This window comes from Sebastes umbrosus, chromosome 7, assembly GCF_015220745.1.
Source record: "Sebastes umbrosus isolate fSebUmb1 chromosome 7, fSebUmb1.pri, whole genome shotgun sequence".
Classification (NCBI taxonomy): Eukaryota; Metazoa; Chordata; class Actinopteri; order Perciformes; family Sebastidae; genus Sebastes; species Sebastes umbrosus.
The window spans coordinates 30070234-30094569 of NC_051275.1; the positions used below are offsets into that span (position 1 = coordinate 30070234).

The 24336-nt window shown below is 40.4% G+C and overlaps 1 protein-coding gene and 1 long non-coding RNA gene across 2 annotated transcripts in view; one reads left to right on the forward strand and one right to left on the reverse strand.

Annotated features, from left to right (window-relative positions):
• Nucleotides 1-23455, reverse strand: part of LOC119491289 (SPRY domain-containing SOCS box protein 4-like) — a 56442-nt gene extending 32987 nt beyond the window's left edge. The window contains exons 1-2 of the mRNA XM_037775169.1: nucleotides 23147-23455; nucleotides 5684-5775 (exon numbers count right to left, since the gene is read on the reverse strand). The gene's annotated coding sequence lies outside the window, so the exon portion shown is untranslated. The remainder of the gene's footprint in view (nucleotides 1-5683; nucleotides 5776-23146) is intronic.
• LOC119491292 lies at nucleotides 14706-18210 on the forward strand. The gene is made up of 2 exons (XR_005207582.1): nucleotides 14706-15248; nucleotides 16674-18210. It is a non-coding gene; the product is annotated as an uncharacterized LOC119491292 (long non-coding RNA).
• Nucleotides 23456-24336: the final 881 nt, after the last annotated feature.

The window sequence follows — 24336 nt, forward strand, 5'->3', positions numbered from 1 at the left end:
ACCCACGCTGAAGGCTGCTGCTGCTGCTTGCCGCAGGAGGACTACCTGGTTTAGACGTGGTCTGGTGTTTTGATACGAGAGCAGCAAGAAGCTGAATGACCTGAAGTGGGCCAGAACTGCACTCCATAGGCATCCACATGTTTGCGTGATTAGTCGACTAGTTGGTTAAACGTTGCTAGTCAACACCAGAAATACTAGTCGTTTAAATTGTTTTATCAATGTACACATTTAAATTACATATTGACATATCTGTCTCAGCTGTTGCTGTGGAGAGCCGTTGCTCCTCCTGCAGCAGCGGCGGCTCTCTGATCTGATCTCATCAACCGCTCCTGACTCACTTCCACCCCGTCGCATTCTCCCGGCCCCCGCCTGCCACCACCTCCTCTTTCCGAAATAGCGGCTGGGTTCAGCAGTCAGTCTGGTTCTCTCCTGATCAACTGGATTGACCAGCAGATAGGGCTGCAGTAAATGTAGTTTTGTTTTACATTCAAAGCTTTGATTGAGGTTTTCGAATGAAGCTTTGAATGTCTGTTGTCATATTTTATGACATATCACCCTTAAAAACCGGGAAAATATGGTTTTGTGTTATTGTGGTTATATAAATGTAATTTATGGTGCCGTTATGCAGACCGCCCCGTTAATGCATGTACGTGTAAATAAAATTAAATGTCAACAAATATGGATTGAAGCGGAATACTTCATTAGATAAAAACATGCTGTGAATTTGGGAAAAATTATTACATCGATCTTTTTTCCAATACATTTTGACTTTTGGACTGATGACTGAGACAGTAAACGTTACAGAAATGAGATTTGAGTGCCGTGTTTGAGACAAAGGGGAGGAAAAGGTGGATAAAACTTGCACACTAAGATGGTAATGGTAGCCTACAAGCGATGCCTACAAACCATGACTCCTCTTAGACAACAGTCCCCGCTGGCATTTCATCAAATATTACACCACACAACCGGAGCAGACACTGGGGATATATTGATTTCAGCGGAATTTAACCTTATATATTAAATTGTGCTCAATATTGACTGTTTTCTGAGTGTTTTCTTACTTTTAGACAAGTCAAAGTCTAGTTTAAACTGTTTAAACATCGGGGAAATTAGGCGTTTGGAACATCCCTAATTTGTATGGCCAATTATGGGCAAAAATCATTACAAGAAGGGGATTGTTGTTGTGTCATTGAATGCAACAGGGACAGACTAAGGATTCGGAAAATTGGCAAGAAAACAGCAATAGGGTGATGAAGATTATGTCAAGTCAAAGAATGAATGTATGGAAAAGAAACAAAGATGGGATAGATGGGCTATTTGAGAACAATGGAGTAAAACATACAGCACAGTACCGTTAAAACTTGATTGAAAAAAAAGCATTAACTGCACTATGATTAAAAACATTAAAACCAATTTCATCCCCCATAAAGTAGATGGACGACTTTACAATGTGCAGATCGAAGAGTCTAGTCGGCCAAGGTACAGTAGTGGGCCAGTCAATAATAGACCCATTTATCCAAATGACTTCCTGCTCCCCAGACAAAGACACACCCAATAGGCTGAGGATGAGCAGCAGTTTGCCGTCTCCATGTCTCCGTTTACCCAGGAGAAGAATCTGTTGGCAACCATGTGTTGGAAGTAGGAGCCAAAGCTAACCGTCTCTGAGAGTCCAGTTCTTTCTTGTGTCCACAAACACAGGACCGCAATCCAAACAGCAGAGACATAAAAAGGTAAACCTGCCTCCATGGTTAATGTCTCCCAAGTGTTGGAGAAAAGACAGAAATCTTTTCATGAAGAAGATGTGAGATCAGCAAGTAAACTAAGCACATTTTTTCACCTCGCAAAACCCAAAACACACAAGCTAGAGCTTGCTGATATTTACATTCACATATGGTAATATTTTTAATTCAATACCTCAAGAATGGGGTGGCTTTGTTGCCAAGCATTTTCAGCCATACCACACATTAGGCTCCCTCTGTGTGGAGTTTGCGTGCTCTCGTTGTGTTTGTGTGGATTTTCTCCGACTACTCAGGTTTCCTCCCTCAGTCCAATGACAAGTAGGTGAGTTGAATAGGGAACTCTAAAGTGCTGGTAGGTGTTTGCTCATTCATGTGTTAGCCTTGTGTTTCTTTGGTGATTGCTGCAGCCTCTGTTGATCCTTAATCTCCCATTCATTCACTCCCTTGACATGTCAGAAAATCCTTATATAAAGAGTTTTAAGCATGGAACCAAGCCAACCAGCTACGAGATGAATCGTGACCATTAAACATTTGATTTGGAGCAAAAAAACATCGGAAAAAAGGCAAAGGTACAAGACTGTGTACATAATTATTTTAAGAGTGAAAGAACTACTCATCCCATAAAGCATTGCGAATGGCGACTCGCCGCCTCGGGAAACTCCCCAAAAAACATCTAAACCAACCGTCGTCGATCTAAAATGAAGATAGATTCAGCAACTGCATGCCTTATTTCTTGCCTCAAATATTTTTAAGAAACACATTTCGGTGAACCATTTTCGTAATGTAAGAGAAAGTTTCCAAAACGAGCCACCATGTTGCCCCGATTTGAAATCCAGGAGCAGACCACGGTGCAGCACGTACGAGTGTGTACCCTCACTAGTCGTTTGCAGGTGCGGTAGCTACACATTTCCATGGTACCAGCGAGCTCCACCAATCAGAAACGTTACCGTTTCACTGTAGGATTGTGGGTAGTGTAGTACTTCTCCATGACATCGTGAATAAAACATGTTGATATCATACAGACTTTCGGCTTCTACAGCAGCATATTCCATCGTTTCACAACCTCGTAGCTTGTGGTGAGTCTACCTTGGATGGATACAACATTATGGCTAATAATCAAATCCAAGATTCAGAATCTGAACGGGATTTTCACTTCTGGATCCTCACTGTTGAGCTCTATAGCTGGAATAGACTCATGGTGCGTCCATGTTGTAATCTAAACTACGTGTAGGCGATTAAGTCTCAGAAAAAAAAAAGATTAATGTGAATATGAGGGCCAAGTAGGAGGAGAGATTCAATGCTGATTTCACAGCTTGAACAGTGAACAACAGTTTCCACTGCTCACCTTAATAAGCAGGCTTTACTGGGTGCAAGAAAGATAATAATGCCAAGAGTTGCTACTAATAGTTGATCAATGAATTACCTTGATAGACAAAAATAATCTGCAGTTTAAATGTTTCTTCAAGCTGGCAAACATCTAAAGATTTCTGCTTCTCAAATGTGAGAATTTCCTGCTTTTCTTAGTCTTACATAACAGAAAATGTGTTGATCAGACAGAACAAGACATTTGATAACATTTTCCACTGATGTATGATTAATCCAGAAAATAATTGGCAGATTAACCATAATGAAAATAAGCAGCTTATAATTAGTTGCAGCCATATCTTTTGGTCATAGCCATTTCGGCATACAGGGAAAACCGTGTTTGTCTTCATTAGTCTTGTGTGGCCATAAAAGTCTACTGTTGTTTACTGTCGACTGGAAAACTGGCAGGATGAACTACTGGTTGCTTCAGCACTGACTCACATCTTTGTCATGCTTTTATAAGATTGCATATTCACACACACATGACTCCACTAACATCTCTTCACACACTGATCTGATTAGAAAATAGACTGCACATAGTGGAGGAAATTCCAGTCATTGTTTGACAGTGGACATCCAACTATACTGGACAAAGTCTGATGGTATTCTGGTTATCTTGATAGCTGAAAATCCATTGTGTGGACTCCAGTCTAGTATCTATAAGTGTAGATAATAAGGAGACAGAGGGCAGCAGGGGTCACTGAGTTCACCATAACTGATTGAAATCCGATAGGGAAATTCCAGTTGTACGTCTGCTATATTCACACAGAGTAAACACGCAGAGACAAGACCTGTTGTTGCTGTGTGCTAGTGTTGGATGCAGCCCATTAAACTACACACTTTTACAGTAAATAAATCAAATCACCAAAAAAAAATACTCAGTGACTCACTCTACTTCGTCACTTTGTCTAGAGGGTTTCAATAAGTAGGACTGTCAGTTTGTTTATATCAGTAAGGTAGACTAATTTTCAGGAAGTTCAGTTTCACAAGGGAGGTTTAAATAATGAGGTTTTAAGTTAAAAAAATGTATCCCTCTAACCTGGTCAGGCCAGCTTTAAGGTTTCACTTCACCTCAAGCTTAAAGCTCGGCTTGGTAATCTTGAGAAACCAACAAGAGTACGCTACATTTAAAAAAATATATCCAACCGAAAGAACGAGTCCAGGTTTTTCTTTTCTATTTGGTTACATGTTAGGTTGAATGTCTTCTGTATTTTCAGTTAAGGTTGTGAAAAGCTAATCTGGCATAAATGTAGTTTGCGGTTGTGGGATTCTTCTGTTACTTTTACTACTGCATGGTTCACATATTGCCATAGCAACCGTTGCCAGGTGGATTTGTTGATAAAAATCAGTAGACCGTACATAAGAAGTGGACGTTGTCACTGTGACGTCATACATTGGTTTGTGGGCTGCCGTTTTGAAGCCTGGAGTCCGGTACTTTTGCCGTCGCCATCTTGGCTTTTTGCAACCAGAACTGACCCAAGAAGGTGGAGCCATAATTTACTAAATGAGCATCATGCTCTACTGAAGAAGACTTGAAACTAGCAATTGAGACCGTAAACTCATGTTTACAATGTTTACTGAGGTAATAAATCAAGTGAGAAGTAGGCTCATTTTCTCATAAACTTCTATACAATCAGACTTCTTTTGCAACCAGAGGAGTCGCCCCCTGCTGGCTGTTAGAAAGACTGCAAGATTAAGGCACTTGAGCATTGGCGTCATTTTTGAGACTCGGAGGTTGCCCACTTCAGATGCTTTACCAAAATGTAGTTTTAGTAAAACTTGATTCTGTAGCTTTAATTCTCACAATTGCAAAGACATAGGTCAGCTGCACCCATGTCACGCTGTATTGTAATTCTAAAGTGTACTGGAGCAATTAGGTTAGTGACACAGGCCTTCGCAGGATGAAACCTTAGCCAAAACTCTCTGAGCCTGTCGTACATATCAGCTGCTTTTGGGTTGGGAGCTGTTGCAATATTTAGCAGCCGCCTTGGATCGGTTTCCCTGTGCCTACAGGTAAACCCAAACCAGTCTGATCGGGTTTCCACAGCTGGGTTATAGAATGTGAGGTAGATCTGTCTTCACACCAACCACTTCCCATCACCAGTGGGATACTTTGTCATTTTCAAACAATGTGTTCACAAGCCAAAAAGGTTGGGCACCACTGGGTTCATCTTCTTTTATAAGGTTATCATTGTTTTTTTATGTAAAATCTTTAAAAAGTAACCAGTACCTAAAGCTGTCAGATAAACATAATGGACTATAAAATATGGTATTTCCCTCTGAATTGTAGTGGAGTAGAAGTATGAAGTAGCAGAAAATGGAAATATTCAAGTACAAGTACCTCATATTTATACTTAAGTACAGTACTTCAGTAAATGTACCACCACAGTCACTTGCTGAGGTCAAAATCATCCTTCTATCACCACCAATATCATCTAACACAATGCATGGCTTTGACGAGCTCTGGGGTTTGAATATAGATGGAAAAGCAGCTAAAACGACAGATGAAGATCAAGGCAGAGCTCATAGTATGTAATGCAGGTGGATGAGCAGACTTGGTTGTGGGATTGGAAGCTAACCTCTTAATCCATCCGAGTGCAGGCGTGCTGAGAAAAGAGCATATCTGCCGAGTCAACAGGGCACAGGTCACACGATCAAGGTCTGGTTATTCCTGTTGAGAAAAGACACAAAGGTTTGATTAAAGTGACACAAAGAAACATGAGAAGGTTGTTTGCCCATTGACAGGATACTCTATTACATTACAAACCAAACAGCATACATGTTTGTTTTGTGGGTCACTACACATTGACTCATTTACAGCAGCCAAGAAAGAAGGTGCTCCTTACTTACAGTCAATAGCACGGAGCATCTTAATGAGCTCAAACTCTGAACACTCAACGGTATGATTAGAGGCAATTGTCTGAAATAATGTTTTGCATTATATATACACACACTAAGTGCCACTCGAGCGCTTGGTGGATATTCTCCTGAGAAAACTGCGTTGGTTTGGGTCCATACGGGCCGGGAATAGACAATACAAAATAAGAGGACAGCGACAAAGAGAGATAAGAAAGGAAGGAATAAAAAGAACAAGAATGAAGAGGGGGAAATCTTGGCTCTTTTGAATATTCATGAGCCTGTGCAATCTTAATGTTCATCAAATTTTAAGACCACTCCTCTTCAATCATTAAAAGGGAGAGAGTCATTGGCAGTTTAAGTTGGTGATCAGGCCAGGGGAATACTGATACAACAATGATGTGGAGAGCACAAACACAAATTTAAGAAGTGTAAGAGGTGAAAGTACTTCCTACTGTTATGAATGAGGGTTTTCAAGTAAGGATGTCATGGTTTGTCCTGCATAGAGACATTTTTGGCACCAACCAAAGAGGTTTTAGCAAGTGTCAAAGGAAAATCACCAGCGCCAACATGATAAGAATTAAGATTAAAAATGGCAAATTAAATTCTCTGAGGTTTCAGAAATGTAACAGCCACCTCACTAATGGATGAAACTATAAACCAGCACAAAATTGACAATTACCAACATAAGCCACTATGTCCTGAACAGACATTACATTACAAACACTAACACATTGATAACACTAACAAAAAAAACATAAAACAGTGAACTTAAACTACTCAGTTTTTTTAACTCCCTAATATCAATATCAGACTCAAAAATCCAGTATCAGCCGGGCTCTACAACACAGACTCATTGCCTTTACTCTACGCGGACCGATCATGCTTACTGTCTTGCGTAGTAACCCCCTCTAAAGGCTCATAGAAAAACCCTGGATGTTAATGTGAATCAAAGCAGCCCAGAGAGCCGTGAGACAGACTTGGGAGGAGCACTACTGCAGCTTCAGAGCCAACATTACTCCCTGTGGTCAAGCAATACTTTACTCCTCTAAAACTCCCATCTGCTAAGTGAAGCACTCAAAGCACTGGCTGCTTTTGCTTAAGTAGCTTCAGTGGAGGGGTTATTCTGTCTGCTGAGTCTTCAAGTGTTGGCCGGCCCAACTTGGGCTACTTGAAGAGTTTAGCAGCAATCAGTACCTTTATATGTATTTAAGAAATCAAATCATCCTCAGCCTTTGACAGTCTAAAACACATAAATGAGGGAAAGGTTTCTTGTGATCAATAGAAACCCAGCTAACATTGATAGATTTCTCCCAGTAACCTGGTTTCCTGTGTGCATGTAAATATAGTGAATGAGACATCATCACTGATTAAAAACTAACCGCTAGTCCCAACTCCCTCCCTTCACTCCTTTTTACACAAACACACAACTCAGCAAGGGGGTGTTATCTTGATAATTATGCATTCAAATGAGCAAAAGGAGAGAATGTTTGGCAACAAAAGGAGTGCTGGATCGGTGCAGAGTGGGTTTAGATAGCACCAAAGTTGTGACTGTGCCATAACTGGGAGCTTGTGGATTCTCATATTGATTAAATAAACCACGGAGCACCTCAAAGTATCATTAAGAAACTTTATCTAATAAAAAAAAACATAACTATGTATTAATTAATTTACAAATGAAAACTTGATGAAAAGAAGGGGTGGGGGAAAAAAAGCGATACAGCATAGTATTGTGATATTTTGCATGGCAATATTGTATCAATATATGGATGTCAAGTATTGATCTTTTATTATTAGAGCTGCCAATCAATTATAATATTTAATTGCGATTAATTGCATGATTGTCCATGATTATTTGCGATTAATTGCAAATTGATAACACATTTTTTTATCTGTTCAAAATGTACCTTAAAGGGGAAATTTGTCAAGTATTTAATCCTCTTATCAACATGGGAGTGGGCAAATATGCTGCTTTATCCAAATATATGTATATATTTATTACAAAACAATGGCAGATATTGTCCAGAAACCCTCACAGGTACTGCATTTAGCATAAAAGGTATGCTCAAATCACAACATGGCAAACTACAGCCCAACAGGCAACAACAGCTGTCAGTGTGTCAGTGTGCTGACTTGACTATGACTTGCCCCAAACTGCATATGATTATTATAAAGTGGGAATGTCTGTAAAGGGGAGACTCGTGGGTACCCATAGAACCCATTTTCATTCATATATCTTGAGGTCAGAGGTCAAGGGACCCCTTTGAAAATGGCCATGCCAGTTTTTCCTCACCAAAATTAAGCGCAAGTTTGAAGCGTCATTTAACCTCTTTCGGGACAAGCTAGTATGACATGGTTGGTACCAATGGATTCCTTAGGTTTTTCTAGTTTCACATGATGCCAGTAGATATGTGAATGAAAACTCTGAGATGAACAGAGTGAAAACTGTATCTTATTAAATAAAACAGAGTTGACAAACTGCATAACTTGCAGTTGAATCTCAATATATCTTATCCCAATAATGTTTAAAATCGCAATAAGATTGCATGGTGACTTAAGTATCGTGATTGTATTGTGGGGCCTCTGGTGATTCCACTCTTAACAGTAGATCAATGAGCAAAAAAACAGACAGATTGGATTAATCCAGAGTACAGCCATCACAAGATTACCATGGCAACAAACTACAGTTCAAACAGGGTCTTTTTGAGCTAATTTGCAGGTATAATGGCTTCAGAAATGATCCGCTGATTCAATATGGTGGCAGCACAGTGCATCTCTTCCAAATTATATTACAGAGAAAAACAAGTAAACACATGCAGGCACACATACACACATCCAGCCAACTGATCCAGGCCCTGATTGCGTTCGGTCTGACGAGACAGCAGGGTGGCTTACGTGGCTTACACAGTAGCCTTCTCTCCAATGCCCCTCACCACCTGTTTCCTCCCACTCTGCCCACATACAGCTCCAGTAACAGCAAGTGAGCTGGTGTTGAAACAAGAGTCAAGGTGATCTGAATGACGTAGAGTCATTCATCGGCATAGAAACAGATTACCTCAAAGGAAGCAGTCTTCAGTAGAATTGGTGTAGCTTCCTTAAAAGGGAGACACTACAGGCAAAACATCGCTTTTCATACACTGATTCATTTTTAGATTTTGGGCTATTTTGCTTCCTTATTTCAGACTAGTGGGAAGAAAACATCCAAAATACACATTTAGGTGTTTATTTTACCACTTTATCCATTTGTGTCTGTAGATTTCTCCTAAATTCACCTAAAGTTTGCATTAGATAATGCCTCATTTATATATTTAAACATAACATTTCAGAAAACTTGTAATACAAAAACTAAATGTCTTAATGTAAGTAATCAACTGGGGAAGTTGCATGGTGATATTTCTTAGTTAATTAGTTTTACCCTATTCACCTGTAGCATCTTGCAAAATGTATGAAATCTTACAATACATATATTTAAAGGCCGTTTTCTCAAAATGAGTTTTTTTCTCAGTCTCTGAGCCAGAAATCTCCACTTCAGTAACACTTACATCCAACAAACTTTCCAGTTTCATTCCTATTTATATTCTGAAGGATTGTACATAGGGGTTTGTTCATGTCTCATTCATAGCCTGATTTATAGAACATTTTATTCCTAAATAAATGGCAAAAATGTATTTCTTTAAAGGCTGTTGACAGTATTTTCGGATTTATGGAGTGATTAAAAGGGATATCCAAAATCCCCTCTGTAAAAACCTTCAACTCAAATATAAAAAGGCAACTAAATTATGATTTGACAATTTTATTACTGAGCTCTTACAAACATTTAAATGAAAAATGTTCTTTTTTTAATAAAGAGAATAAAAATAATTAAGAATTTCAAAATAAAGATGCATCTTAAAGATCACGATATGTTTTCACTTTGCCTCGATGTATCGTTACACTCCTACTTGTTAGCATCTGTTCTACTGTCATTTTATCATCCACTGGTAATTAAAGAGGACAATCAGTGTGCTGTATAACTCCAAATTAGCTGACAAACACTTGGGAGTGCAATTTAACATGCTCCACGAGAGGAAAGAAGAAGCCAGCTGAGCTGGCAGAAGATGTCTCCCATCAGTGTTGGGGGGGATTATGGAGAACTGCAGCTTTTAATGGTTTGACAGTTTTAATGATGGTTAGAGGGAAGAGGGGGTGAACCATTTATCAGGAGGAGGCCCCTGGGAGACGACAGACCTCAATCGTTTCTGCCTCATCTCCTTCCTTTGTTTCAATCCAAAAACATTCTCAAACAACCAATCACATATATTGTCTGAGTCAGAGTTGTATATTGGCCTCGACTGAAATGGCGGCCATCACAGAGACTATTAAATTGTACAATAAAGATGTGTGCAAATGTGGTGTGAAGATGGATCACCTTGTTAGGAGCCCTCGGGCGCTACATCACCACCTCCTTGTAATGCTGAAGGCAACTGACTGCTGAAGAAGCCATAAATAAAATCCCCAAATATTTCACAGCCTGAAGATTGCTAAAATTTGATCCCAAAACCTCATTGAACGTGATGTGTAGCCCTTTGTTCACCTGACAGCTACTAAATAAAGACTGCAATAAGAAAGAGAAAAAAATGGATTCATTTAAAAACTACTGAAAAACTGATTTACTGTTTTCTTGTTTCTCCTCATCAGAGCCTCAGCCTTGCTCCCCATTCTCAAATAAACCCACGCCAATTCCCTCTCTCCTTTCTGGTAAGAGATACACCATGATGAGTTCTAAAAAACAGGACAAATTTGAAAGGAGCGAAGGTACACCTATGCCTACCATACAGGAGACTTTGAAAGGATTCTTAAAAGTCTGACGCCCTTTCACATCTAAAGACGATGTGTCTTAAGTCACAGAGTTTTTAGTCACAGACTATAAGATTTTGCAAAGAGTGGGGATCTTGCAGGGTCACTATTTACAAGACTACATCTAGATTCATTTTGAGACACACACACACACACACACACACACACACACACACACACACACACACACACACACACACACACACACACACACACACACACACACACACACACACACACACACACACACACACACACACACACACACACACACACACACACACACACACACACACACACACACACACACACACACACGATGGTGGAAATGTACAAGAAGAAAAACTGTTAAGAAAGAAGTGAAGAGAAATTGCTATGAAATCGCTTGAAAACTTGTTTGGTGTAAGGATGGCTCTAGTTACAAATCTCGGTCACTCGTCTCTAAAAAGAGGTCCAAAAAAAATGCAAGTAGATGTTCACAGCTTGCCATCTCTGCAGAAGAGGAAGCACAGAAACTGCCTCATTCCTTCACATACTTCCTCCACCAAAGCAGCCAATTAGCAGCATATTTTAATAGTGTAACTGGCCATGCTCAAAAACGACTTGACACGCTCCGCATGTAGGCCACGGGATGGTTGTGATGACATGGAGCTTAACTGAAAGGCATGCTAGCAGATCAAAAGTGCCATGTCACTTTGGCGTCTAAATTAGCTCAATGAGCTATTGTTGAGCTGGTGGCCTCATCTACCCCTGAGAAAATAAGTCATTAGCTACAGTCAAACACGGCAACTTGGATGGCTTAATGGGTTGCTGTGCTCGAGCACGTTGACTGGGTTCTAATTAAAAATGCTAAACAAAATTTGGAAAAGAGGGGGGAAGAAAATAGACAGCGGTGTGAAAAGTGTCTGTTCGGTTTTTGTGTTGCTTTGATCTAACCTCCTCCTTTCTCAACGCCCCAGAAACACTCAGCCTCAAACACATATTAGTTTTTCTCCTAAGCTCAGGAAAACTGCAACAGAGCAACGTACCACAGTTGTACCTTAACGTTGGCACAGCAACTTATCTGAACAATTAATGGTGCAATAAATCTGCAAGCCACAATTTTAAACTAATAGACATTTGCTACTTTTGTAGTGTCTTTTATTTTGTAAAACATGACCTACATAACTTTAAACTATTCATGCACAGATATAGAGAACCAGCAGAGATTACAAGCGTTCCTCAGATGGAGCCCACCGCTGTGAACAAAGATCCTGACATCTTGCAGGGGGACCCAGCAGGCAACAAAGCTGCCGAACGTCAGTAACAGGATCCCAGTAGAGCACATAGGACAACTCAATTATTCATGTCAGTGTAGTGTGGCGAAACAATGGATAAGGTTCATGGGCTGGTTGAAACTAGAGGTGAGTGTGTGTGTGCATTAGCATGTTTAAGTCACATCAGAGGACGGCTGGCACAATGTTGGCATGAAATAGTCATGATTTCTGAATTTAAAAAGAATAGGAGGTCTATCCCAGCACACTTTGGACAAAATCATGGCCTTTTACCTACCCTAAATTAAAAAAGTCAATATCCTATTTAGGGATATTCCTAACGACTAATTTCCCTGACGTTCAAACTCTCAAAACAGTAAGAATTGAGCAGAATTGCATCTATAAAACGTTAAACAATGTCTGAAACAAAATATTATTATATATTATAAGAGCCATCTGAAATCGTTAATCACAATTTTCTAGCGCTGGGTATTTTTTTTTAAATTACAATGCCCATACCCTTAAGGTGTTACCGATACCAATAGAGTATTTCATTCGATACCCATCGTGTGAATGGAAGCTGTGTGTGTCCCACTGACAAGTTAATCTCCACTGCAATCCACAGTGCTCATACAGCGGTTACCGCTGATAATGCCGCTCCGCGACCCGCGGTTGCAGGACCGTATTTTTGCGGAACCATAACGGCCACCCACCAGTTACCCCCCACGTTAAGTGTAGTGTAAGCACTTGTTGCCGTTGTTAGCGCTGTAAACGCTTAAGTGTATTGAATCTTTTTCTAGATCTGGGCACAAAAAGGATTGATTGCAGGTATCATTTGACTGGAGAAGCTTCGATACTACTTGGTACTGGTTTGTTTCAGTCGATACCTTAAAAAGGTATAAAGTACAGATACCCAGCCGTGCACTTTTCAATAACAAAATTGTCCCCAGGGCTGCTGCAGGAGGAGCGGCGGATCTCCACAGCAAAAGCTGAGACAGCATATGGCAATATGTAATTCACATGTGCACATTTATAAAATAATAATAAGCTTAACCGACTAGTATTTCTGGTGCCAACTAGCTAGGGCAGTAACGTTTGATCGTCTAATTACACACATCCCTAAAATCCTATTCACCATCTACACACCTACACCTGTAAGAAAAACAAGCAGAGAGACTGGAACCATAATGCTTCACTATATCACAAAGCATTGCAGTCACGGCTTATGAACACACTCCTCCTTATCATAAGAATCTGCTTCAGCATATTGACATGTGCATATGCCGTGCCCCATTTCTGTTTCACCACACTGACAGCAAGCCTCCATGACCGCAATTTTGCACCAACATATACGCACCACTGCACAAAAGTTCACCTGGGGTGAGATGATTCACAGTGGTTGTGTGTTCGTGGACTCTGTCCTCACACTGACCCTGTGGTTTGGGCACACTGTTTTGCATGGCGGATTGTTATAGCAGGAAAAAAGATGAGGAGGAGGAGAGAGCATTGAGTAGGAGGAGGAAAGGGCAGGATGTCTGGTTTAAAACATTTAAGAGGAAACTTCCTGACCTGCTTCCAGGTCAGGTTTAAGCTTCTCTTACACAAGGTTGAATACAAAGATGAGCTGTCAGCTTTTAAGGGAATCCATGTATATAAAATATGGGTATATGTTTTGGGCATGTATTTACAATAAGGAATATCTTACATTTCATGAGTTTATAAAAAGTCCAAATGACTGAGACTATTGTTTAGGCCACCACATTGTTACTACACTGATATAACAATGAGATGCTGTGCTGAAAATTTAGAAAAAGCCTTCTCAATTTCGATGTGCTGAATTTCTTACATTTTATTCATCTGGATTCCTCAAGTTTTCTAAATTGTCTACAAAAATCAATGACCTCACACTGTTTTCATTGTCAGTAGCATAACCATGTCTCTTATTTCTGCTTATTAGAGCTTGGGATTATGGCTTCAGTTACAAGAGGCTTTCTAAACCTTAATTTATTGCCTGAAAGAGTGAGACTTTATGAAGGCGATCACTGCAGTAACAGCTATTGATCACTCCACTATTCAACCCAACTCCTCAGTTTTTTGTGTCCTGATATGCCGTTTGACTCTCACTCAATCTGCCCACCATCCGACTCCACTCTAAAGGCCAAATTGTGCTCGAAAATAATTGGTTTGTACGACATATCGTCCACACATGTTGGCACAGCCATCGGCCACTATCAGAGCCTAGTTCCACCGATAACAATAGAGTGTAAAAACGTCGTATCTGAGCCGGTAGACCTCTAATGTGTGGACACGTCTGTGTATACAAACATACGAGAACCGTCTCTGCGTTCTTCATACCGTCCTGATAAAGGGCATGCTTTATCAGGACATGAACAAACCAAACCGGCTTTCAAGAACTAACGCAGACGTTATGCATCAACCTGATTCATATTGCATAACCTCACGTTTTCTGTCAAATGTTGCACTTGAACACACCATAATGGCTACACCTGATGGCCAACTGACTGTGGCTGTATGCCCTATGTCTTCCCCAGTTACCTGCCTAAAAGAAATGGTGCAAAGTGTGAGAAAAAGTGAGAAAAACTCCAGGACCACAAGTACTACAAAGACATGCAAGTGCAAGAACACAAGTAGACTATGAAACCATCTCAATGGCAGCTCTAAATCTCTGCTAGTTAGTTTCTGTTTTTATTCCCCCCCTTGTACACACAGCATACCGCTATCGAGGTTTGAAATTCTGGTATCATCTACTGCTGTGCTGAGTGCATTTAGTGAATACCTGGTGAACATAACCACCGTCAAGAGTAGTTTTCATTCACAGGAGTTAGTAGCTCAATGCAGCACATAATGCAGAGCTTTGGTGTACCAGTATAGAAACATGTGGGTGGAAGCTTCTTCCAGGAGGAGCGCTTTACACCACATCCTTCTCAGATGTGAAAGATAAACAGCCTTAGTAACTTGTGTGGTACATCCTCTCTCTCTCTCTCTCTTTAGTGCTCTCCGTAGGGAGGATCATCCGTCATCTGCCTGAAGAGCTGGGTGAGAATCCAATCGTCAGCGCGCATCACTCACCCAGCAGCGACAGCCAACACTGACTGGCATGTGCTGTAACCTATTCTGTTATAATCATGCACACCATGCCTTAAGGAGGAAAACGATGAGCAGGATTTACTTCAAATGGGTAAGCATATTATAGGAACTCTTGAGCTGAAAAAGAGGTCTCACATCCCATCTAATAAATACTGACAGTCTGAAGCAAGTGGCAATGTGCTACAATCAGAGACACACCGGTGACAAGGTGGGCAGGTTAGTTTAGCACCTCTTCCAGTAGAAAAAGCCCACAAAATGACCCATCTGATACCGGCTGGCACTCACAACTTTGGGCCCTCTGAGACTGAGACTCGCCAACAGACAGATCAGAGGTAAATTTGGCGTTGGCTCGGTGCTCGCTGTTCAAAGACGGCTCCCTGATGCATCACCTAGCAGGCTAAATGTCTAACCTGTCGGGGAGCTACAGCCAATGAGAGCGCAAGACACGGTGTTGAGGGGAAACCTGGGGGAGGGGGTCACCTGTTAGTCATCCGCCACAGCTAAATTTAGAGAATGAAGTTAAATGAAGTTAATGAACTGACAAAGTACACAGAGTTGGTTACAAGCACAGCAGTTTTAACAGCTTTTGACCTATTAAATCAGGGAAAATACGCATGCTGACATGCTTATATACATGGCCTTACATGGCCCGATCAGCAGATGGATTTATTAGTAGTTTAGCTTTTGATTTCATGCTAAAAATCTCGTCTGCTGCCATAAAATCCTGTGGTTGGTTTGTTTGTTTTCACACCACAAACACACCGTCCACACCATGGTTTGATTGCAGCTTTCATACCAGCTCAAACAAACCGTAACAACCAGGCAAACGGACCTGAGTTTGTTTTAACCGCGTGAAAGCAAACGGACATTTTCTGTCGTCCCTGGGACAACGGGGACGACAGAAAATGTGTTTGGGATGAAGTAAACTCACTCCCGGCCCCATTTTTTCCCTGATAATGCTACATTTTGAACAACCAATCCGTGTTGAAATTGGCTGGACGAGAGCTAGTTAGCGTTAGCCGTTAGCTGCGTCCAGGACTGTGCTGCTTACCAGCTGTTAAACAGTTAACGTTAACTAGCTCTCGTCCTGACGATTTCAACATGGGAGGTGCCATTGACATTATGATGCGTTCAGGCTCTATTATGTAAAAATGAGTATTGGGTGAAGGTAAATTCTAATGTAATCATGATGTGTTCAAATCTTGTAAATTGTAGTTTTTGGCGAGAAACTTGAATAAATCCAGTTGTTTGAAGGAGATGTTTTTACTGCAATATAAAATAGATAATAGAGAGGGACTTTTGACCTGTTTAACTTCCTAACAAACACAGTATGCAAACAGTAATAAAGGAGTGTATGTTGAAGTACATGAGATTTATTGTTTTGTTTTTACCCTGGTATTGAATTGGTATCCAGAATCGTGGAATACTAAATTTCTGGTATTGTGACATCTGTAATCAGGACAGGGCAATGAAAACAAATGATGGATTTTTCTCTTTGTTTCTCCCCACATAACAGTGACGGAAGCAGCAGGGCAAAACTAGCGCAGTATTCACCACATATACCAAAGAGCAGCTGCAACTCTATGGACAATTATTCTCAACCAGTGACACTCATCCAGAATCATTTAAATGGCCTTCAAGAGCAACTAAACATGAGTGGCAGCGATTTAAAAGAGCAATTCAATTTAGTGTGAGCCACTCAAGTGATTAGATTCTATTACAGCGTGCAAACACAAGGGCACTGCTGGCCTTATAAAGTGACCTAGTGTCCCGTAAAGCCCAGGCGTGGCCGTGCTCAGCACCGGATTGCTCTTAATGGGATTTCACAACATTAACATTGTACTGAGTCAGCATCAGTCACACTGGTGGCTACACAGCCCCTCTGCTGAAACAGCCTCGTCTCTCACTGCGTTTAGACACAATATGACTGTATACACACAGTGTGGTAGGGGTGGACAATTATCAGACCTGCTTCACTGTAGTGGAATCCCTCCAGGAGATAACTATAGTATCCTCTGACAAGCACAGCATAGAATATTTATATGTGGAGGAAAAACATCTCCTGACATGATGCAGCAGAAATTCATGAGGACAGCAGCTCTTGTTTGGAAATAGAGTTAAATGTCATTCTGTTGTGGTGGTTTCTCTGGACACTACCCTTTCTGTAAAGCATATATATTAAAACAAGTGACCATTTTAGGGCGTCTCATGCTCAGCTCTTCGTCATCAGTCTAATGCTGCATTGACGTCATATGAGGCAGACCATAAATGTGAGCAGCCAAGTGGGAAAGACCTTTCATGTGAACCTCTAAGTAGGAGTAGAGCTGAAGCAATTATTCGATTGATCGCTTAGTAAATGGACAGAAAATAAGCGACTATTTTAATAACCAATTAAGGAAAGAAAAGAAGATATGTGCTGCCTTCATTAGGGGGTAACATCATATTAGCCAGATCAGACTCTGTGATCAAAAAACATAGGGATGCACGGTATATATCAGGCCCAATAAATCAGCGGCCAATGATGGGATATTTATATTATTATGTATTATTCCGATAAATAAATTATAGCCACTAAATTATCGTCTGATAATACGAAGCCAAATTGATTTTTATTGACTTAAGAGCAGCATCTATACACTCTGATACAGCAGGTGGCGGTATGCATTTTGAATGGGGGGGTAGTGCGTTTGGGCCGTGGCTGCGGTGGCTGCAGGGGGTGCCGAAAATGTAACCAGCAATCCAGAGCCGTAAAACCCAGCCGTGAGGGAACAAAGGACCAGTTAATGGGCCATTAAAGTGACTCTCCCAGACCTACACACAACCCTGCGGAGAATTGCCTTATCTCTTGTGAATGCAGCCTTAAAGTTGGTTTGTGACGCGCCAATAAACACCAAAGAACAAGAACAAGAACAGCTCGCTGACTAGAGAGACAAATGTTGTCGCTGGTGTGGATGTTTTTCAGTTTCAGAGGAAGACAACATGATCGCAGTTTGCAATACAAGTTTTAAATGTGCTTTAATAGAAAAAATAAATGAACATTTGAAGATACAAAACTGTTTTTTGTTTTTGTTGTGTTAACAATAACGTTGTCAGTTAGATTTGGTCAGAGCTTCGTAAATATTAAATCATCCATCTTTGCTCACTACATCTCTACCCTCAGGTGTACATAAACTGCAGGTTATGAACATATTTTTCAAATTACAAAAATGAGAAATTATTGGTTAACTTATCGGTATCAACCATGAGACGCAGGTAATTATCCCTCATTGTATTGGCTGAAAAAAAATCATATTGTGCATCCCTACAAAAAAAAAAGTGCAGCTTCGTGGTGGTAAAAACTTGACGAACAAGTGTTGTTAATAATGATCTCTCATCCAGAGCAAAAGAAGCAGAACACGCTGAATCCTCATTTCATGATCAATGTTAGGACTGGGTTTGTGACAGCAGTAGGCCGCTGAAGAGGAGTAAGCAGTTGTTATCTGGCTGGGTGTCACCCACAGCTGACATTACAACTGATTTAATACTTGTCAAATGTGTCAACAGAAATTCACCAAACATCCTGACAGTGATGTTGGGAGCATAACAGTTGCATCATCCAGGTATCATTAACAGTGCCTCAGTGCCTGGCTACTCTGTCAGGCTACTGCAGCTGACTGATGGTTGGGGATGTTGAATGTTAATCTCCAAGACAGTGTGCCATTTTTCTACCTGGTGTAAAAGTCACAAGTGTGCTCGCCTCCAGCAATCACTTTCATATTTCATCATACAATGAGTCTCATGAGGCGACAGCAATGACTTAGGTGGGAGGGACCCATTACATCAATTCAACAGACATTTCAATTAAAGAGGGAAAAAGCAGCTCTGTAAGCCTTTATGAAAGACATTTCTACTCACACTAGGAGCTTTGATGTAATTAAAAAAAGTGGAGTCTGATTCTGGAGAAAGATGGTTGACATCTGAACTCAACACCCAAACAAATACCCCCCTCCAGATGTAGCGTCTACTGCCTTTCTCTTTATACATCCATGGCCTTTCCCCTGTGCTGTGCAAGAGCACGAATGACCCGTGTTGTAGATTGGCTGGAATAATGTTGTGTGGCTCGGTCCGAGACACTTAGTTTGTTTCCCATTTACAGAGCCAGGGCTGTGTATGAACAATGAACATCGGATTTTTTTTTTTTTCAGCGCACGGACAGCAAGCGGAACGTGATGGGGCTGACAGGGGAACTGAATTTGATGGATTTACTGTTTATCAGACTACAAATGACTCATGAATTAGCTAGCTACTACACCCCGCAGTCCCTCCATCTCACTCCCAGCCGCTGAAAGACTACTTCTCGCTGGGAGGAGAGCTGGCGCCACCACTTGCTGTCCAGAAAACAAGCAGTTGTTGTAGGCAGAAGCAAATCCTAGAACTTGAAACGGTAGGAAACAAGCTAACATTAGCTAGCTTTTTGTTGACAGTGTGCTTGCCGTCAAACCACGACCCAACCTCGTTTTAAGTAACTGTAGTCAGCTAACTAGCTACTTTCGGACTTGTGCCAGCGACGTTCATTTAGTAGCTTTGCTAGACTTGTTTTTGGACCGAAATTTGGCAGAAGTTTACATCACTTTTAACCCCTTGTGGATCTTGAAGATGGCATCAAGAGGAGGATTCACGACGATGAATCTGAATGTGAACCCCATGATCGTTGGGTATGCTGCGGGCATGAGGATGCCAGGTATGCCCCAACCTCCGGCGGGATACCCCCGGAGTATGAACAACGCTCCGCAGTACCACCATCGCCCAGGGATGCCATCCAACAGAGTGGGGGGCCCCATGGGGTTAATGGGGGGCCAGCTGCCTGGTCCTTGTTATGGCGGTAGGGACATGTGTATGCGTAGCAACTCAAATTCAGCCAGCGCAAACCTTAGCACCTAGCGCCTCCCGTGCAGCCGTCTCCTATAGGCGGGGAGGAGGGACCCAGTGCTGCCGCTGGCCACCAGCGCACTGTTCCACTCATTTTCTGTAACCAGTATAGCATGAAGGCTTGTTGGAATTAGCAAGCTAATATTAGCTAGCTAACTAGCCAGCCGCTAACTGAGTCAAATTTATTAACTTTAATAACTAACCGTACCTTAGTCTCAAATGGTTGACTATCTCAGAATTGGCTTTGCAAGATCGGGACTGATTTAAAAAGAGGAAATGCCAATTTGGTAAGAAATGTCAATATTAACACCAGCATTTAATCTCAGTTCTGTCATATAATTTAGTTTATAAAACATGTTTAAGTGTGCAGTTGCACTTTAAATAGCATAAATGGAAAAGGAAAGAGGTTCCAGCAGCAATACAGGGCAAAGGAAAAACAAACAATCTTTGTCGACTGATATAGGGTGTTGGAAGGCAACACTATTATCAATTGCTTTAACGCTACATCAGCCAATAGTCATGTTTTTTAACATAAAAAACAGTCTTCTAGTATAGACGGGTCATAAGGGCCATTCTCATGTTTGATTACCTTTTTCAAGTTAGAACCAGAAGAAGATGGTTGCTGTAAATACAATACATTTATTTCAATTGTTGAGTTGGTTATCGAGTTCAGGTAAATTCAAAGCCCTGGTCCCAACCCTTTGCTTAGAAGTGGTCAAGTGTGACCAATGCCCTTTTATCTGGCTTCCTGGCAGACTCTTGAATTAAACAGTAGAGACACTAAATACTGTGGACCTGGACACATTTATGCCACCCACCCACTCGCAGTAATGAGGAGGTCAACTGATGTCATAGGGTCAAACCCCAGATGGTGGGAAATAAGAATGCAGGGGTCAATAGCTCCTCTATGATGGGGGCATACGACCTGGCTTTCAACAGCTAATTAACGTCCAAACCATTTGTCACCCTGACTATGATGGAGTTGTCCCAGAAAAAAAACACGTTTTTGGTTACTGCAACCAACCACAACTGAAAACGAGACCAAACCACCACAACAGTGAGCCTAGCTGCAACCACATCAGCCAGCTATGTTCTCCATCTCACCATCTGCTGTGGTCCACCCACACAAATCTCTCATAACACTATCTGGACAGTAGCCTGCCAATGCCCAGGAGGGCAAAGCAGATGGTGTGGTTACAGGCACAACATTTAGCCTTTGAATAGGAGGCACTATGCAAAATCAAATGGGACTGAATGAAGTCAAACAGTCCACTTTCTATTGCTTCTAGGGCATTAGGGTGCCTTGTTTGCTCACATGGAATAAGGTAAGCCTTTTTTTTTTTGTTAGTGAACGCAAAGCTGTCTGCCTCTGGTTAGTTAAAAACTAAAAATATAAGCAACTTAAAATGCTGGCAACAGAATAATGTCTCTCTTTCTCACTTCCCCAGGACACATATGGAGAAATTAATTCCAGAGAAAACTGCCATTTGATTTATGCATGAATAAGGCATAAATAGAGTGCTCCTTAAAGGCAATTTGCAGAAGTAGACAGTGCCTCGTTTGAACCATTCTTTCTTGAATGGAGAGAGACAAAACATCCATCCAAATTCTGACATTATCTATAAGCTACACGTTGAACCATTGAAACTAATATATCACAAATGTCCTGTTGATTTTTCAACTTCCAAACAATTCAGATCCGTATAAAGAAAGGCTTTGTTTGTTGACTCGTGTTGCTGCAGCACCAGTCCTAGCTGTTAGTTGACAAAACAAGTAAACAAGTTCAATTATTTTTTAAATAAATAAAATAAGCCATTAGTTTTAATAGTTTTATAGGCGGCCGAATTTATGTGTGGACCCTAAATAGTGAGAAAACATGCCAAGATTAGTTCCTCTTTGTGTGTTTGTTTGTTGAGGAGGAGTTAAGCACTAAATGAACAGAATATTTAATGGAGTTTGGTGAAAAGCTCCTGGAAGGGAACGTAGCTTTTGTTTGTTGCCTCGTGTTGCTGCAGCAAAAACAAGTTGAATTAGTTTTTAAATAAATAAAATAAGCCATTAGTTTTAATAGTTTTATAGGCTGCCGAATTTATGTGTGGACACCATATAGTCAGAAAACATCTTAAGTTTAGTTCCTCTATGTGTGTTTGTTAGTCAAAGTTGTTGTTAAGCACTAAATTAGCAGAATATTTAATGGAGTTTGGTTAAAGCTCCTGGAATGGAACGTAGCTTTTGTTTGTTGACTCGTGTTGCTGCAGCAGCAGTCCTGCAGGTTAGTTGACAAAAGAAGTAATAAGCCATTAGTTTTAAAAGGCAGCCGAATTTATGTGTGGACCTTAAATAGTCAGAAAACATCTTAAGTTTAGTTCCTCTTTGTGTGTTTGTTTGTCAAAGAGGAGTGAAAGCACTAAATGAACAGAATATTTAATGGAGTTTGGTTAAAAGCTCCTGGAAGGGAACGTAGCTTTTGTTTGTTGACTCGTGTTGCTGCAGCACAAACAAGTTGAATTATTTTTTAAATAAATAAAATAAGCCATTAGTTTCAACAGTTTTAAGGAAGCCGAATTTATGAGTGGACACCAAATAGTCAGAAAACATCTTAAGTTTAGTTCCTTTTTGTGTGTTTGTTTGTCAAAGAGGAGTGAAAGCACTAAATTAACAGAATTTTTAATGGAGTTTGGTAAAAGCCCCTGGAAGGGAACGTAGCTTTTGTTTGTTGACTCGTGTTGCTGCAGCACCAGTCCTGCAGGTTAGTTGACAAAACAAGTAATAAGCCATTAGTTTTAATAGTTTTAAAAGCAGCCGAATTTATGTATGGACACCAAATAGTCAGAAAACACCTTAAATTTAGTTCCTCTATGTGTGTTTGTTCGTTAAAGAGGAGTGAAAGCACTAAATTAGCAGAATATTTAAGGGAGTCTGGTTAAAGCGCTGTTCTCCTGGAAAGGAACGTATCGGCGCTGTAAAAGACCCAAGAGGAAAGTTTGAAACAGGAGTTTTATGCTTTTTGCAACGTAAAGCGACAACATAACACAGTCACGATTATTTCAGTTGTTTTAAGGAAGAAAAATGTAAACTTACCGTAAAATACCAGTTACAAACAAGCGTATCCAAGAAAGGTGTCGACAAAACAAACCGCTCCCGACGCCAAGTTTCCTCAGCAAAAACCAACCGTCGGACTCTACGACAGTTAACAGTTAGTTTAAAGTGTTTAAAGTAAAGCTAAACGCTGCTCCTACAAAGTGGATATGAACACGGACAGTGTTGGCGAAGTGAAAGGCCGTTTTTAACCTCCACCGGACGGCTTTTCTTTGTTCCTGCAGCCTGCTCTGCTGCTGGTTCCGTGGATATTATCACCGTTCATGTGTCTCTGACAGCCGCTGATTGGCTGGAGGGTCGGGATCAACAAAAGGTGACACACGTCAAGCTGGATAAAATAAGAGCATCACTTCCGGTCACATTATCATTATTTTATTTTGAAGATATTCGTTAGTTTACACCCTTAAATTACATATTTACAATTTACCAGTGATTTTTTTGTCTCAATTTTTCCACTTTTTTTTCATTTATTTTTTTATAAATAAAACAATAAACAGGGCAATAACTTCCATTAAATATACAAAGGTTTAAATTCCGGGGAGTTTGTTCAAGTAACAGTCAGCATTACGCTTGTAACGCACTAATTCAATGAACAATTAAAATTTTCAAATAATTAAAGTAGATAAAAAAAAGACATTCTAAAAAGGTACAAATGATATGACATTTTAAAATAATAAATAAAAGTTTTTTTTTGTTATACAAACATCAGCATTATTATGCAATATATTCAATACAGGATTTACTTTAACAAACATAACATCAAATCAATATACAGCTTCACAGTATCAATCATACAATTGAACAGTTAAATGGCACCTCTAACAAAATGAAGATACACATGAACAGAAAATAAATATATAGAAAATAAATAATAAATAAAAGAAAAAGATTTTCAAAAACAAGAATTTATTCCCTTCTGAGGGTCTACCACTATTGTGAATTTTTACGTATCCTATCTTAATTATTCCTCCTGTAGAGGCTCACCAATATCACTACCACAAAGCCTAATTTCTTTGTATTTATGAAGGAAATGGATCAATATCTGTCAACAATTTCTTCCTCACAAAACAAAAAAGCAATGATATGCGGTCATGACGCTGCAGAAAAAAAATTATTTAGTGATTTCACATATCGTGTTCATGTGTTTCATGTTGTATAAAGTCATTTTAAGC